At 39.8% G+C, this 17864-nt stretch overlaps 1 protein-coding gene across 1 annotated transcript in view; it reads right to left on the reverse strand.

Annotated features, from left to right (window-relative positions):
• LOC139946930 (protein C-mannosyl-transferase DPY19L3-like) overlaps window positions 1-14467 on the reverse strand; it is a 103463-nt gene extending 88996 nt beyond the window's left edge. The window contains exon 1 of the mRNA XM_071944716.1: window positions 14300-14467. The gene's annotated coding sequence lies outside the window, so the exon portion shown is untranslated. The remainder of the gene's footprint in view (window positions 1-14299) is intronic.
• Between the last annotated feature and the right edge of the window lie 3397 nt (window positions 14468-17864).

Here is a 17864-nt window from a genome sequence, read left to right on the forward strand (position 1 = left end):
GATGAAAGAAAAAACACCATTCATTGTTGTACAAAATAGTGTGCTTTCAGATAGGAATAAAAGGCTCCTGGCTAGAAGTCTTTTATTAATTTAGTGAGAAACTACCTCTTTCTCAAAAACTATGCCATTCTCCATAGCTGCCCCTTGCCTATGGAATGAGCTCCCCGCGGGTCTCAGAGAGGCGATCTTGTTGCCTGTATTCTAAAGCCTCCTCTAAACTTTTCTGTTTCCCCACCGTCCTAGTTTGTTTGTTTTTTCTTTTGTTGTCATAGGCCCTATAGTCTCATGTAAAGCGCTCTGTTCTCCGTATAGCGCAATATAAGTGCTTATTGTTATTATTACTTCAGAGGGAGTCGTTTCTCACAATATTATAAGTTATCACACAAGCGCGAGTGGAATACGGAAAAATATAGCGCTTCTGCGTCCCATATCCAACGAGGCCGAAGGCCGAGTTGAAAATGGGATGCAGACGCGCTATATTTTCTGTATTTCCACGAGCGTGCGTGGGATAACGTATTTATCTTCAAGCAAACTTGGCGCGTGACATAGAACACACAAGACGCATGGTAGTGATATTAGCCGTGCAATATATAGGTTTTTATCACCACTCTATTCTGCCAATCTGATTGGAGGATTAGCGCGTACTTGAAGATAATTTATACTATCAACAGCTCTCCGTTGCTCGTTACCACGTAAGGTTTTATGCTAATATAAATTTTGAGTAATTAACAAGCGTGGACAGTGCCTTTAAGGGAGAATGCTGTCACAATAACAAGTCAATACAAAGGTTCATGGGATTAAACTATTTCCATCTGTTTCAAATGATAATCTCAAGTGCACGATTGCCAATGAATATTATAGCTCTGTAAGTAGGGCCTAGGGTGTGGGTTTCTATTAATCATTCCCATCGGCCAGTACAGGCAGTCTTCTTCACTTTTAAAGGCAGTGGACACTATTGGTAATTGTCAAAGACTAGCCTTTACAGTTGGTGTATCTCAACATATGCATAAAATAACGAACCTGTGAAAATTTGATGAGGGCGCTCTGACTAGAATTCATGCACAAAACTGCTCACTGTCAAAAAATTGCAAATACGTTTTGTCATGTTTTTGATGCAACTAATAGATTGCATAATTATAACCTACCACAACTTGGGGGTTATGTGCTTCAACTTTTGTGGAGACTTTAAACATTGTACATGTAGGCTTTAAAGTTGGTCCTGCAAACGATTTTAATGCATCGAGGATAAAGAATACTCATTTTGGTTTTTACCCATACATTTGTACAACGATGTGTTTAGCACTGTATACTCAGTACCTCACGAGTTCTGTGACAATAATCATCGTAGGCATATTACTCGGGTGGGATTCAAACCCACGACCGGGGTGTGAAAAGTTGAAAGGCTTATGTTCACACAAAACCTGACACAGGAAGAGTAGGCTAATCCGTAGATGGAATGCACAATCTTCTCAGATATCCGGGACCACCGTGGTTTACTTTAAGAATGAGTAGCAAATGCCCGCTATAAAAACATGGCATGAAGTTAATCTTATAATTTTAAACAAAAATTGCCATGTATCATACAATGTCAATGAATGTTTCCATGCTTACAAAAATGTGTAGAGACACATGATTATTAACATTAGTCATGTGCTTTGGGCGTTTCTTCAATATACAAGGAAGGAAGTCAAAGAAAATGAAAAAAAAAAGACCATTGAGGTTGCCAAAAAGTCTTACAAGCTTCCTTTATCAAGTCTGCATTTTAGATGAAATCACTTCTCTAATTTATGCTTTCAATTAAATAGTTAATTAATTGTAGTATAACAACTAGGTTTAAAAGTCATGCTAACTCCTGATGAATTGATGGAAAAAAAATTTATGTTGTTTTTTCTCTAGAGCGCTTAGAACATGTTTAATTACTATGTGTTATGCGTTAGTTATGGTTAGTTATTATTTATTATTTCATTTAACAATGGAAATAAAAACATGAAAAAGCTCATAATCAGAGAACGCCACTGCCCTTTTTCTGCTGCTCGTACGCTCACTCAGCCTTTGAATTTTGAAAACCATTATTTACATCATACAGTTTTTTAGGCGTGTTCCCTTTAAAGGCAGTGGACACTATTTGTAATTACTCAAAATAATTATTGGCATAAAACCTTACTTGGTGGCGAGTAATGGGGAGAGGTTGATGGTATAAAACATTGTGAGAAACGGCTCCCTCTGAAGTGCCATAGTTTTAGAGAAAGACGTAATTTTCCACGAATTGATTTTGAGACTTCAGATTTAGAACTTGAGGTCTCAAAATCAACCATCTAAACGCACCCAACTTCGTGTGACAAGGGTGTTTTTTCCTTTCATTATTATCTCGCAAGTTCGATGACTGATTGAGCTCAAATTTTCACAGGTTTGTTATTTTATGCTTATGTTGTGATACACCAACTGTGAAGGCTAGTCATTGATCATTATCAATAGTGTCCACTGCCTTTAAACAATGAAGGAAGCATTTAAGTAAAATGAGGGGAAAAAGACAGACTATTAAGAGTGTAAACATAGTCTTATTTACCAACGCTGTTTTTCCTTAAATCATTTCCCGGTTTGAGGTTTTTATAAAGTTGGTTGTCTTCAACATTTCCAAGTTTAGTTGAAGTTGACGAGTGAGTCGTAAGGATCTCTGGTTTTCATATCAATGTGAAGACTGCAGTTTGCTGTTATTTCATCGCTCATTCTACATGTATCAACAGCCACAATGTTTCTGCTCATTCTTGTTATGACATCAATCTGGGGGTTGGGTCAGGCCACACTGTTCCAGACTCACCCAGATGACACCATCGCCTTGAAAGGAAGTGATGTGACATTAAGCTGCACGCTCCAGAATGTATGGTGTCGTAGAAAGGACACCTATTATATGTATTGGAAACGTGGATTGACAGAAGAATCCATCGCATTGATATCTGATTGGACTACAGTGTACCCCAATACCATTGGTAGAAAGAGATACACGATCACGTTAAATGGCTGTACATGGTCTTTACACATACGCAATTTACAATCGAAGGATGAGGGATATTACAGATGTTATGTCTACACGTTACAACCTGAAATTAAAAATAAAGATTCTAATGTGGCTAGACTGGTAGTTGGTCCGATCGACACAACTGTCACACCTACTCAGATTGAGAGAAACGTGGGTCAAAATGCGAGATTTCGTTGCCAAACACGAACAATCATTGACTCCGAACTAACATACATTTGGTATATTAAATCAAAGTACAATAATCACGATGGATCTTGGCGCAAATTAACGATGGGAGATCATTCAATTGCATTTCGTGATAACAGTCAAACAGTGACAATGCTGGGATTGGCAATGAGCGACAACGGCACTACAGTGAAATGTATGGTGTTCAGAGGAGCCACGCCATTAACTGGAGAGACTACCAGTGGCTTGCTACTTGTTCATCAGCATGAAGCAACCACACGTGAGATGACGACATTTCAAATGGCAGTGACCACTTCCCATCCACCTACCAGCTACCCTGCAATCAGCAGGACTGAACCCGTACCGAGAGATCGACCAGACCGACAGCCTACAACATCTGCACCCCTGACTCCATCCCTTCTACCGACCAAGAAGCAAGATCCCGATCCTGAAAGTAAGAACCCTTCTTCAGGATCTACGGACTCTACAGTCATCTTAGTAGGAGGAGCTGTAGGGGCTGGTTTCTTAGTTCTCCTCATTGTTTTCCTCCTGTACTTTCTTGTCTTCAGAGGACGATCTCAATCCAAGACTATCGATAGACATCAATCTCACACACCTCAAGATGATGGAGGAGAAAGTGATGCAGACGGGATATCAGAAACCCAACTGCACAGAGACACTCAGAGGTGTGATCAAGAAAATGAGCACACTAGCTCTGCAGAAGAGAGGTCAGTTGAGTCCCCGAAAGAAACGGTTACTGTAGTAGTGACGCCTGACTTACACCAGCAGGCAGAGACAAAACATGATCGAGACATACCTCTGTCCGCTGAAACTGATGGATCAGTCAAAGATAGGAAGAAACGCAATGACAAACAGATTAATCCTGAGTCCTCTTATGCTGTGGTGAATAAAAGTGGCGCTAAAAGTAAAACATTGGGCGCCATTTCCACTGAAAGTTTGTCACAACATGATCAGGACAATGTGGACAAACCTCTGTCAACTAAAACTGGTGGATCGGTCAAAGATGGAAAGAAGCGTGAAGGTAAGCAGATTCATCCTGAGTCCATGTATGCCGTGTTGGATAAAAGTCGTGCCAAAAGTAAGACACTGGGCGCCATTCACAATGAAACTCCCTCTGAGCGTGAGAAACCAAACGTCGCTGTGAAGGCTTTGCCTGGACCGGGGCGTGTCGCGTCCGGTCAGAAACCCCCTCGCGTCATTCCGTACCATCTCTCCAAACGCCGAGCAAGCACCATGACCCACCAAGCCCAGGCCGGGCTGGAGCAGACGGCAGACCATGGTGAGGACGGTCTCGTCAAGGACGACCCAAGACAGAGGAATGTGGAATGTCTGATCTACGCTGACTTGAATCTATCGCGAGGATCGGCAAGAATCATCAACACGGAGGAGGAGACGCTTTATGCTGACATTGGAAACAAGAATTAGACTGTGGGGTAAGCTGAGGGAGGGGAGTATATCACTGTACAGTTAACGCTGTAATGCATCCTATAATAATAACAAGAGTACTTTAAAACACTGATGAAGGGCTGCAGACCCTTTCTTCCCTCTATTTCAAGAGGTAGTCCTAAACCAAAGCTATGAAATTGGACAATTTACGAATAAGCCCCGGGTATTTTTGGGCATTATTTGCTTTCCTTAAATCCACTTTGGGACAGTGGTTATAATCTGACTCTGTGTTAATACAGTCTAGAGTAAACCTATCCCTGGTTCAATTCATTATTTGCCCGTTCGATCCCCACACAGGGCCCTAGCCCACGAGACAGCTGGCTTTACTCTGACTAATGAGGGCGCTCTGACTAGAATTTATGCATCAAACTGCTGACTGTCATTAATGTGTACACCCTAAAATTCTTTTGAATAAAGTGTGTTTTGGCATGTACATGTACTTTCGGTAAACAGTATTGTCCAAAGGCCCACACTTCCTGTACTCAAATTGTGTAATCCTATATTATACTGTGCTAAGGATTTGTTTTTCTGTGAGGACATTGTAATCACTTTGGATTTTCGAAAATGTCTTAAAAACGCGACCGCCTTTTGAATTACAATGCTGATGTTACAATGTACGTACTTTTATTGTAGAAAAAAAAAATGGTTTACTTTGCCCTTAAAGCCATTGGACACTTTCGGTAAACAGTATTGTCCAAAGGCCCACACTTCCTGTATCACAACTTATATATAAAATAACAAACCTGTGAAAATTTAGGCTCAATGGGTCATCGGAGTCGGGAGAAAATAATGGGAAAACCCACCCTTGTTTCCGCACATTTCGCCGTGTCATGACATGTGTTTACTATAAGTCCGTAATTCTCGTTGTCAAAAATTGATAATTGTTTCAATGTTTTCTCATAAACTAAAGCATTTCATGGAATAATATTTCAAGAGAAGTCTTTTACCTTTAGCTTCTGTAAACCCTGTAAGTTATTTGTAAATTTGTGAATTTTTATTTATTTTTTTCGTTCCGAAAGTGTATAATGGCTTTAAAGAATGAGTAGCAAATGCCGATATAACGTAGACATGAAGTAAATCTTATAATTAAACACAACTCGCCATGTATCATTGTCTTTATCATGTTTCCATGTTTACAAAAATTGTGTAGAGACATGATATTTATTAACATCAGTCATGTGCTTTGGGCATTTTTTCAATATATTAAGGAAGGAAGTCAAAGAAAATGAACAAACAAACCACAGACATGACAGACGATGAGGATGCCAAAAAAAAGTCTGAGCTTCCTTTATCAAGTCTACATTTGAGATGAAATCAGTTCCGTAAATGAAGCTTTCAATTAGATAATTAATTAACTAAAGGGCAGCAACCACTAATAATAACTGCATTTTGATAGCGCCTTAAGAAAGTCTCTAAGCGCTAAGTGGAACAAAAGAATAATTATGTTTATGATGAATTGATCAGAAACGTTTTGAGAAGAGTCTTGAAACTTGAAACTTGAGATAGTGATAGCGGTAGTGGTGATAGAGAGTGGTGGTTTGTTTGATGTGTAGAGGGAGATTGTTCCATAAACGAGGTGCATTTAAAGGCAGTGGACACTATTGGTAATTGTCAAAGACTAGCCTTCACAGTTGGTGTATCTCAACATATGCATAAATAACAAACCTGTGAAAATTTGAGCCCAATCGGTCATCGAACTTGCGAGATAATAATGAAAGAAAAAAACACCCTTGTCACACGAAGTTGTGTGCATTCAGATGGTTGATTTCGAGACCTCAAGTTCTAAATCTGGACTCGAAATCAAATTCGTGGAAAATTACGTCTTTCTCGAAAACTATGGCACTTCAGAGGGAGCCGTTCCTCATAATGTTTTATACCATCAACCTCTCCCCATTACTCGCAACCAATAAAGGTTTTATGCCAATAATTATTTTGAGTAATTACCAATAGTGTCCACTGCCTTTAAAGGCACTGGACACGTTTGGTAGTTGTCTAAGACAAGTATTATGATTCTCATTAGGTGTTTCACTGTGAAAACTTGGGCTCAATTGGTCATCCAATTTGCAAGAGAATAATGAAAGAAAAGAGACCATGTTGCATTACTTTGTGTGCTTTCAGACGCATAATAAAAAGCTTTGACACCTGAAGTTGTTACTATTTGCGTGAGACCTCTTTCTCAAAAACTACGTTACTTCAGAGGGAGCCGTTTCTCACAAGGTTTTATACTATCAACGGCTCTCCATTGCTTGTAACCAAGTAAGTTTCATTGTTAACAATTATTTTGAGTAATTAGCAGCAGCCCGTTTCATGAAACGCTAACCTCGAGTAAGGACGAGTAACTCGTCCTAACTTAGGATGGGCTCAATGCGTCCTAACGTCTATGGATGCGGAACTGAACTTGTCCTACATGCAAGTCCAAAGATTAATCCTAAGTTATAAAGAGTTTGGTGAAATCGATGACAGTGCCTTTGATTATTCCCATCCACCTAATCAGACAGTCTGCTTCCCTGTTAAATAGAGGCCGCTTCAGGCCCTGTACTTACTGAGTCTCAAGTGAGTTCAGAACTACATGTAATCTATCACTGGTGTTGCCTTTCAGTTTAACTTGAAGCAGGAAAAGAAACTTAAAGAAACACCCCAAATTAAAATACAATGTGTCTCCCAATAGAGAATTAATGTAGCGTGTTTGAGCAGTTGAGGTCACCAGACTCAAGTTCTTGGCCCAATTTCATAAAAGCGGCTTCATGGCTGATATTATTTTATAGCGATGCTAACCATAAGCGTAAGTAGCCAGTTAGCCTTCCAGTGCTTGCTATTTGCTTGCTATTTGACATGAATGGCTTAAGAAAATTTGTCTGCTAAACTTTGCATAAAGGATTTGCAACCAAGTATCCTCCCTACTCGATTTCATATTAACCTTCTTTTAAAATTTTTCCCGATGCTAACCATTAGCGTAAGTAGCCAGCTAGCCTTCCAGTGCTTGCTATCTGCTTGCTATTTGACATGAATGGCTTAAGAAAATTTGTCTGCTAAACTTTGCATAAAGGATTTGCTACCAAGTATCCTCCCTACTCGATTTCATGTTTCCCTTCTTTTAAAGTTTTTCCCAAAGTTATTACCAGATTATTATTCTCCAAAAGACGATCAGAGCATACTGATCAAAACGTCGAGTTAATCCAACGGTTCTTTTCATAACCACCCCAACTCATTTAGAGATTGTGATAACATGTTACCGCAAACTCTTCTATATCTTATTTCCACCATGCAAAGTTTCAAATCCTACAGATTATTATTATGATTATTATGTACCATCAGTTGTTCATTGTAACTTCTCCCATCACACATCGCAGTTTCATCTATCATACATGTATCTTATTGCCCATATTTCATCTGCTCTTCATTTAATTAACTGTAGTCAAAGTTTCTCAAGGAACACCATAGTACAGCCTCACGGATATCTCATCTCCCACAAATAAGGTACACACATCCAGTCCTTCCAGGCTTGTGAAGCTTTCCTCATCGTCTTCCTTCTCTCACATTCCAATTTCATCTTCGTTTCATCTTGCTCTTCTATTACTAAAAGCTATACTCAATGGTTCCTCAAGGTACATTTTGCAGCCTCACCAATTGTAATTGCCTTCTACTCTGTAAAACAGCACATAACTTCATTCCTTAAAGGCAACTCAAACATCTTTCTTAGCCGTGTAAATTATTCATCTTCTTTCTCCTCTCACATTCCAATTTCATCTTTCATTCCGTCTCGCTCTTCTTCTATTACTAAAAGCTCTGCACTCAATAGTTCCTCAAGGTGTACACTTTGCAGTCTTACCAATTACTGTCTTCTACTAATACAATGCACACCTTCAACCCTTAAAGGCAACTCAAACATCTTTCTTAGCCTTGTAAATTCCTCATCTCCCTTCTACTACATTTCAATCTCATCTTTTATTGTCTTGCTCTTCTTCGATTACTAGAAGCTCTGTGCTCAGTTGCTCCCCAAGGTTCACTTTACAGTCTTACTAATTCTTGTCTCCTAATACAGTATACCTTCAACCCTTAAAGGCAACTCAAATATCGTTCTTAGCCTTGTAAGTTCCTCATCTTATTTCTCATCTCACATTCCAATTTCATCTTTCATTTCATCTTTCTCTTGTTCCAAGACTTCCTCAGGGTACACTTTAAAGCCTTACCAAACCCCCATCTTGTACTTAAAACACACCTTCAACCCTTTGGTGCATATTTATCCTGAAAATCACATGGAAATTTGGTTGGTTATCCTGTTTTTATCCAGGCAGAAATTTCATGCTAAGCAAATTTTTGTGCTTAGCAGCTCTATGAAATTGGGCCCTGATCTTATCTTGCACTCTTTTTAATCTTACTCTCCTACTTTGTTTCCCCCTGATTCATCTGTACTTTTCCCCCAGTTGTTCTCCTCCACCTGTCCCCTCAAATCTTCTCGTATTTTTCTTAATTTTCCTCCCGAATCTCCCAACCTTCATCTTTCTGTCCTCTTTCCCAGAGCTTTGAGCCACTCTCTCTACCCCTAATCATCATCATCTCTTGCTCCTGTAGAGACAAGAAAGCAGTTCCTTTCAGCAGTAAGGCCAAATAAAAAAATAAAACCAGTTCTTCGTCACCTCCCTCATCCTTTTTTGAGGCTGCATTCTTTCTTTTTGTTCTTTTTTTTTTCATTTTGCTATTTTGTTTCCAAAGACAAATTTTCAGAGCCATATATCTCTTTAAACTTACTAATCTTTTAAGAACTTGTAACAAATTTAAGTACTTGAAGTGGTGAATTTAAATTGAATTCGTTGCCAGTTGGAATTAAAATGCTTGGCGGCCACCTTTGAAAGAAAAATAAGGCCGGTCCGAATTGGCGACTTTGGCCACAGCTACGGCTAGATCAAAGCGTCTGTCAGTGTTGAAGAACAGCAGACGTGCGCGCCCTAGCCGAAGCTGTGGCTTAAGTCACCAATTCAGGCACGGCCTAAAATAGGTCCTCCTCCTGCTCTTTTTGGAAAAACCTGGACGATCAACTATTTTTTTTTAACTTGGCCTAAGATGACCCAAGATGGCATATTTTGAGTTGACTTCTTGAGCCCCTGGGAGCTTCTTATGATGAGGAATGATTCATTCCATGCTAATTCAGAAGAGAGGGTAACAATAAACTACATCAGATACGTGAGTGGTGAAACCCATTAGCTCAACGATACAGAAGGAACTGACAACATCAGAGAGGTTTATAAGTACCATTAATAGCATGACATCAGATTTTATCTCTCTATTATTCACAGATTTTCTCCTGCTACCATGATACAGACTTATCTGTCAATTGAATATTGTCATTAAAATAACTGGCTGGGTTATCACGCGAGCGGAGCCCATGATTTCATAAGAGTGCAAGTGAATTTTTTTCTGAAGATTATTTTGTTCCTGAATAAAATTAATAACAAAGTACAGGGGGAAATATCTATGGTTGCGTTCGTTTAGCTTCCCTGGGTCGACCCCGGTCTGCCCCGGTACGTTCGAATAGCTTTGACTGGGCTCACCCAGGTCAGTGCCCTGCTTGTGGAGTGGGTCACTTGGGGGTGACCTGAGGTGCATGCCGTCACCACGAGAGGGCGAGTGTGATCGTTTGATTAATTCTTTTTAGGGGCTCACCCGAGTGAGCACTGCGAGGTCGACCCAGGGAAGCTTAGCGAACGCACCCAATGCTTCATTTTAAACAAGAGGTCACACGGTTTAAAGTTGAACCGTAAGGCTTTTACTGGAATTTTTACTGGATCAGAATTTTGTTTATAATACCAGAATCGAAATGAGAAGAGGCTAGAACTGTTTCATTTGAACAAAACACTAAAAGAAAATGTATCTCTTTTTTTATGGGTGGTACTCAGCAGGATGAAAGATGTTTCTGAGACTCAAACTCAACATTTGAAGCCCATTCTCTTGAGAAAAAAGAAGAAGATTTTTTGGGTTGAACAAAGAATTGACTAGAGTGGGATTCGAACCAACGACCTCCGGATTAACGTGCCGGCGCTCTACCAACTGAGCTATCTAGCCCTATATTGGCGGTGTCCCTATTTTGTCAATATCTTTGTTCGGGGGTGCCAGTCAGAAGCCATACAACCGTTAACTGCCATGTAGCCAGGGATCACACCCAAATTACGATACAACCTTTGTTCAACCCCAAATCTTGTTTCAAAATTTACCCAGTCAGTTTCCCTTGTGGTTTATATTGATATATAATTCCAAAAATGTTGAAAAAAAAGAAAAAAGACCATCAGAGTCAGACTTTTCAAGTCAAGAGCTTACTGGCCTGGTGCTGAAATCACTGGCCTTGGGGCCTACAGTCCAGTGTAAATTTTGAGCCCTGACTCAGACAAAGAGAGAACTTCATGTATCAATATCTACGTGTCTCACACAATTCATACAGTACCGTGATTGAAAAAAACTCTGTACTAGTTTGCAGTATTCCCTTTTCCAACACCTGCCTAGGGACAATGGGCTCATACAAATAATTCCATTCCACCCTAGGGGAAACTTGGGGGAAAAACTGCTTAAAACAGAAAAATTTACTCCATAAAGGTTAATGGAGGGCTACATTGTACAATGTTTGCTAAAGAGGGGATGCTGTTACATGAATTTAGGAGAAAGCTGTCATAGATAATAATAATAATAATAATGCATCTCTTATTATGGGCTTTATTACACCCGAGGTACATGTAATTTCAAAGACTAAAGCGTACCCATTATTTTTATACAACAAGGTATACATTCAAAGCTATGTTCAATTTATTTATTTACCTGGGGATAGCACCATGTGACAGTTCACAAGGTGCTGTGGCACCGCGCAGTCATTAGCCAACAAGCCAACCATACATAAAATACTAGGGCAAATTTCCTTCTCTTGGTTTAAAAGTGTCTTGCTTTAAAACTCATAAAACGGCACAAGTGTCAAAACTGGGAGTCAAACCCACACTGTGCTGATCAAAAACACCAGGGGTGGATTTCACAAAGAGTTAGGACTAGTCTTATCTCGAGTTAGGACTAGTTACCATGGTTACTCGTCCTAACTTCTATCCATGCAATTTGTACATCTCCTAGGACTAGTCCTAAGTTAGGACTAGTCCTAGCTCTTTGTGAAATCGACCCCAGAGCTTGAGTCCAGTGTGCTTGATTGACCGCTTGGTTACTAGACTAGTTCTCATGGGTCTTGACGGTTCATGTCCATGCAAACATAGGCCTGATGGTAAATGAGACCAGCGTTGCACGCTGCATATTACCTACCGGCCAAAACGCAATGTCTGTAATGAACTGTTGGTAATTGTTATCAGCGTAGCACGAAGAATATCATTTATAAATTCTGGCAACCATATTGACTATTGTTATCGGAAGGTGAGGGTTTTATCATTTTTTACAATTTTGTTTTTGTAGAGTGAATTTTCTAAAAATGAACCTGCTCACAATTAATGTGAGAGAAAAAAAAACACATCTCAGAGCCTAATTTTAGCAAGATCCGGTTTCACCTGAGAATTGTGGACATTGTGCAAAAAAATGAAGGACAAAAAGTTCCAACCGTTTTGACAGATGTACAGTATGTTCCTCTATCATGCCTATTGTAGGATTCTTTTCTTACACTCCACTTTGTATGACTGAGGTATTAAGAGGAGATGATAGCGGAACGAACTTAATTCTAGGACTGGAGTAGTACTAGTGTAGCTAGTACGTATTAATTTATTTATTTATTTATTTATTTATTTATTTATTCTTTACCCTGGGGAAACCTCTCAGTGAAATACTGTTTTTCAGAGGTGCCCAGCAGTTAAACACATTCAAATTTTAAAATTGTATTAATGTAAAAATATGTTTATAAAAACATCAATACTAATACCGTAGGGATAACAGCTCCAGATTTTCGGCAATCTCAAAAATGCTAATTGCTAAATTGCTAAATTTTTCTTTGAAATTAAGTATTGACACTCATGACAATTATAGCAATTGACAGGAATAGCAATGGTTAGTGTACATTTGCATTTAGTGTACATTTATATTAATATTAGACCCAGTAACTGGGGCACTGTGTATAGTTAATAGTATAGGCCTACTACACTAGGCCTAGGCTAGCCCCATAAATCGGTCCAATCCACTCCGTATCCTTGGCCCCAGCACCACTGTACATGAAGCGCGGATTGGGTATCTTTTCTTCCCAGGACGAACGTGTGCAGATGGTTCTACACGTTTGTCCTGGGAAAAAAATCTGCGCACGGTCGGGGGACAATCTGCATATCGCGGCATTAGCGGTAAAAGAGCGTTAGTTGAGAAAATTCACACGCAAAATTCACTTGATTTTTACTCAAAATCTGTGATACCTATTTAAACGATTCCAAGTGTAGTGCTATCTGCAACTTCTGAAGCATTAGATCGGTAAGTTTCATGATGCAGAACCTTGCAGATGGTTTTTCAAGGAAGCGAAAGGTTTTGATATCAGTGGTGCTGGGGCCAAGGATACGGAGTGGATTGGACCGATTTATGGGGCTAGGCCTAGGCCTACTCCTTTTTCTTTTTATTAATTTGTCATTATCGGTCGTACCACATGGAGCCTGTACACACTAGCGATAATGACTGGATCTACATTTATTATTGTATTATTATAAAATAGGATTTAAACAATTGAACGGTTCCAGAAACCAAAGGTATACTTTTTGCCTCTAAAAAATAAACTCTGATGTTCACAAAACCATACAGCAGTACTAGTATAGTAGGCCCGTATCCGTATAATTATGCATATATAACTTAAGAGCATAGAAATAGAACCCGGAGAACGCTGAGCTCGACCACCCTATGTGTCGTCTGTGGACGCGGCGTATCAATACCGCGCAATACGCGCGTATGGCAAAATAATCATTGTGCTGACACACGCGTATGGCAAAATGGCAAGATGTCAGCGCACATAGACCATTTCTAGTGTTTTCATTGGTAAATGATGATGTCATTGTATGGAAAAGTTGTATGGCAAAATGTTTTGCCATACACGCATTACGAAAATGGCGTGTGCGGGTCCATAAAAATGGTCTCACAACGAAACCACACGCACAATGGTACACTCAGCGTTCTCCGGGTTCTATTTCTATGCTTAAAGAGTTATATAAGAACTAGACTCCCTAGAGGATGCACTGGTGTCTTGGTGATGCTGCTTGCACAAACGCAACGGGACCGCAAGGAGACACGCGCGCCCGCAAGGAGACACGTGCGCACCATTCTGTACGCGCGTTGAATAAGAAACACACGTTGGAGTTAGTGTTTATTGGACGCTATGCGATGCTGTTTTTTCAACTTACAAAAATAATGGCCCAACAAACACACGCTAAGCAATGCCTGTTTGTTCAACTTAGAAAATGGCCGCCTGTGCGCATGCTGGGTCGCATATATGGGCCAGTGCCCCCTCTAGTTCTTACATATTATAACTCTAGCTCTCCATGTTGTCTAATGTAATTATTATGAAATGCAAACTCACTGTGAAAACGTTTAAATTAATCTTGCACACAACAAGCATTGAAGCAATGTAAACACGAACAACAAATTCACCTTCAAACCTTGTCAATAAAACCTCAAAAATATCTGCACACGAACCTTTTTGCCGCCTTCCCAAAAGATCTTGATATTTTAGCTAAAACTGGACGTTCTCTGTTCTTCTTTTGGGGTAAAAAATGTCAAAAATCCGAGATGATTTTGCAGGCGGTTGTATGCATCTCATTTCACAGTCGTCCGGTTGTCAGATACAACAATAGTCAGGAGATGTTCTTTATCCTTCACGTATGTTGTGATGTACGAAAATGGGTACCAGTTCACTAGCGGTAAATTTTAAGCAGACGATCGATTGCATCCAATAAGTAAACAGTCATTCGCTTTTCCCTCCCAATAAGTAACCAAGACTCGGCGTACAATCGTTAGGCAACTTTCACCCATTGATTATAACCAGGGTTGTTATCTACTCGGCGGCCAGTTGAGGTGTTATGACCTCAATGGCTCGATCATCCCATCAATAAAAAATACCGCGAAAGTAGCATGTAGAAGTTTTTTTAGGAATTAATGAAGACATGGGGATGTGGGGGGAGGTGGGGGCATTTTGGGTATAATGAACCTCTATTCTTTATTTTCGGTTTTTTTTATTGGCCGGGGGGGGGGGGTTGGGGGGGGGGGGGTCATTTAAGTAGTGTTGAGTAGGCCTATCATTCACAAGTGGCTTCTACCAACTGTTATTAAATAAGGGAATCAATGTGCGGTGAAGAGGTTTTCAACTAGTGGTTTAATCCCAACGAGGCCTGGTTCTTGATAATTTTACCGAGACGAAGTCGAGGTAAATAAATCAAGAACCAGGCCTCGGCGGGTTTAAACCACTAGTTGAAAACCGATTCAACACACTTTGATTCCCATTCATCTTTTCGGTCAAAAACATCGTCACTTTTTGGTCAAAAAGTAAAATCAATGCAAAAATTATAATTTCTTTCAACACAACACCCCTCCAGCTATGAAATGCCCTCCGCCGCCCTTGGGTAAATAACTCCTTATAAGGGAATGCTGTGCGTGCGCGTCGCGCGTATCGCGTGATGCGGCACAGCTGTTTCAGCCGTTGCTCTCGACCAATAGGAATGAAGAAACTGTCTCGCCCATGAATTAACACTTTTTACCGGTCATAAACAAAGGTTTATACACACCCACGTGACGCGCTCTCCACCAATAGGAACAGCGAAACTGTCTGAGGTATTTATGAATAATCTTTTAGAAGAATGGTGTCCTACAGAACGTGGGCAGGCCTGGATTCATAATGTTGAAAAGGGCCGCAGGCCATTTCTTTTTGCAAGGGCAAATTATAAAATCTCAAAGTCAATGGGGAAATCTTGAAGGACACAAGACCAAGACCAGGGGCAACAGAGGCCGATCAATTGATGATTTTCAAAATTGCCTCCAGACCCGTGGGACCCGGTTGATATATTATAAAAAGAGCGCAAAAGGTTTTTTTTTTTAAGAGAAAACAAAGCAAGCAGAAACTAATTTTTGTTTACTGCTCATTGACAGCAATTAATTTTGTTAGTGTATTACGCTCCTATATTATAAAACGTATTTTGTTTATGATGAACAGATAACTACGAACAGAAAAAAACACAAGGAGTAACCGTTTTGTAGACAGGGGGCCGGGGGGGGGGGGGGTGAGGGCTCGAAGATGGAAACACACTAAAAGAGGGTGGAAAGTGGATGGGAGAACAAGTAATTAATTTGTGATTGAGGAAGGCTAACAAGGGGATATCTGTGGGGACAAGACAAAGGGTTATTATTGCCACAGGTGAAAATTAATAGGAAAGAAAGTTAGCCAGAGGGCGCTATTGTTTCCAAACTTGTTGCATTACCAACAAAAGTGAATGACCTCGTTGAGTAATCTTCACAACGGGTATTCCAATTCGATCTAGGCCATCGCATAAACATTACTTAAAAAGGTGCTTGTTTGCAGTACATGATGTTTTGTGCACAACTGACAGTAAGTGAAAACTTAAGAAATTGACCCCCCCCCCCCCTCAAAAAAAAAAATTAAAAAAAAAATCGGCCAAAGTTTTCCACTTCGCATTAATTTGAAGTGCTAGAGGGCGCTAGACAAAAATACACAGACTTCAAACTGAGCATGTGTTGGGAAGAAAAATCCTAACTAGGGGAAATGCTGAACACTTTATCAAGTGTAGATTAAATTCTGGACAGCGAAATGTCTTTGTTTGAAATGCACTCTTTTTTGGTGCAAAAGGCTATGAGTTTGACAAGAACTGTGTTCGGGCAGTCATTGTCGCAACTACACACATGCACACACAGCGAGGTCCTCTGATGTAAATTGTTTTGTGTCGTCTGCTAGCTAGTAGGCCTACCAGAGTCTACACACATGACGTTTCATAGGCAGTGATTTCCCCTTTTTCAAGAGGCACAAAAAGACCAACTCGAATGAAGGAGTTTGTTATTAAAAAATCAGAGCCTTAAGAAGTCGGATCACGTGGTATGTAAACATCAATGTTCGATAATGCTGGAAAATATTGTCCCAACAATAAAACATAAAATTGTTAATTTTCCTGCAATTTATTTTAAATGTTTTAATGACCCATCTATTTGCCTAAAAAATACCCATATCATAATATCAGTTGTATTTATAACCATGGAGGTAGGCCTACATGTAGGAAGACAGCAAGACTAAAGTAAATTTTGGTCAAATAATTAGTTCTGAAATCACATCACAGACACAACTTGTTGAATGTGTCTCCATCATCACAAGGCAATCAAGATCATTAAATTCCAATTATTGTGATTGTTGAGTCATCGGCATCACAAGTATCAGAGTGTTGCCGTGGGTTCGAACCCAGGTCAAGAGGCCGTTGTCCTTAATTGGACAATAACATTGTTTTCCCCCTGTCATGGTACCCAACTGCCACGCGTTGTTGCTATAAAAGACATGGTTCGGTTTCAAACATGGTTCGGTTTCAAACATGGTTCAATAATGAAAAATATAATGTATGCATTTTCTCTGTAAATATTCAACAAAGTACACGTAGACAACTGCATTCAGCTGAAACTTCCACAGGTGACTTATGTGATTGCATTTTATTGATTTGGCCTATATATAATATGTACGTCAGCATTGTGTTGACAAAACTACTTTATGAAGCTAAAGGTGCTTTGATCAACCAGCCTTATCTCCCCCTTTTTTTAAAACCGGAAGTGATTATTTAAACAATGTCTATTAATTTGGGGTAGATTGTGTAGTGTACACTCAAGCCCTGCGGCCCTTGTAGATTTTCTCAAAATTCAAGCCCTGTACAATAGTACAGAACCGGGACCAATTTCATTTCAAAGCACAAAAACTCGCTAAACACAGAACAGTATTGCTTAGCAGAATCAGGTTGCATTGTTGTGGCTGGTGCCCGACTCAATTTTTACTTAGCAAAGAATTTTGTCAGTAGTATTTTCTGCTAAACAACTTCATGAAATTGGACCCATTGCTGGGCTGTAATGGTAGCATGCATAGGGTTAAAGGAACACGTTGCCTTGGATCGGTCGAGTTGGTCTTTGAAAAGCGTTTGAAACCGTTTGTTAGCCTAGAAAATGCATATGGTTAGAAAGATGATTTAAAAGTAGAATACAATGATCCACACAAATTTGCCTA

The sequence above is a fragment of the Asterias amurensis genome, chromosome 14 (genome assembly GCF_032118995.1).
Source record: "Asterias amurensis chromosome 14, ASM3211899v1".
NCBI lineage: Eukaryota > Metazoa > Echinodermata > Asteroidea > Forcipulatida > Asteriidae > Asterias > Asterias amurensis.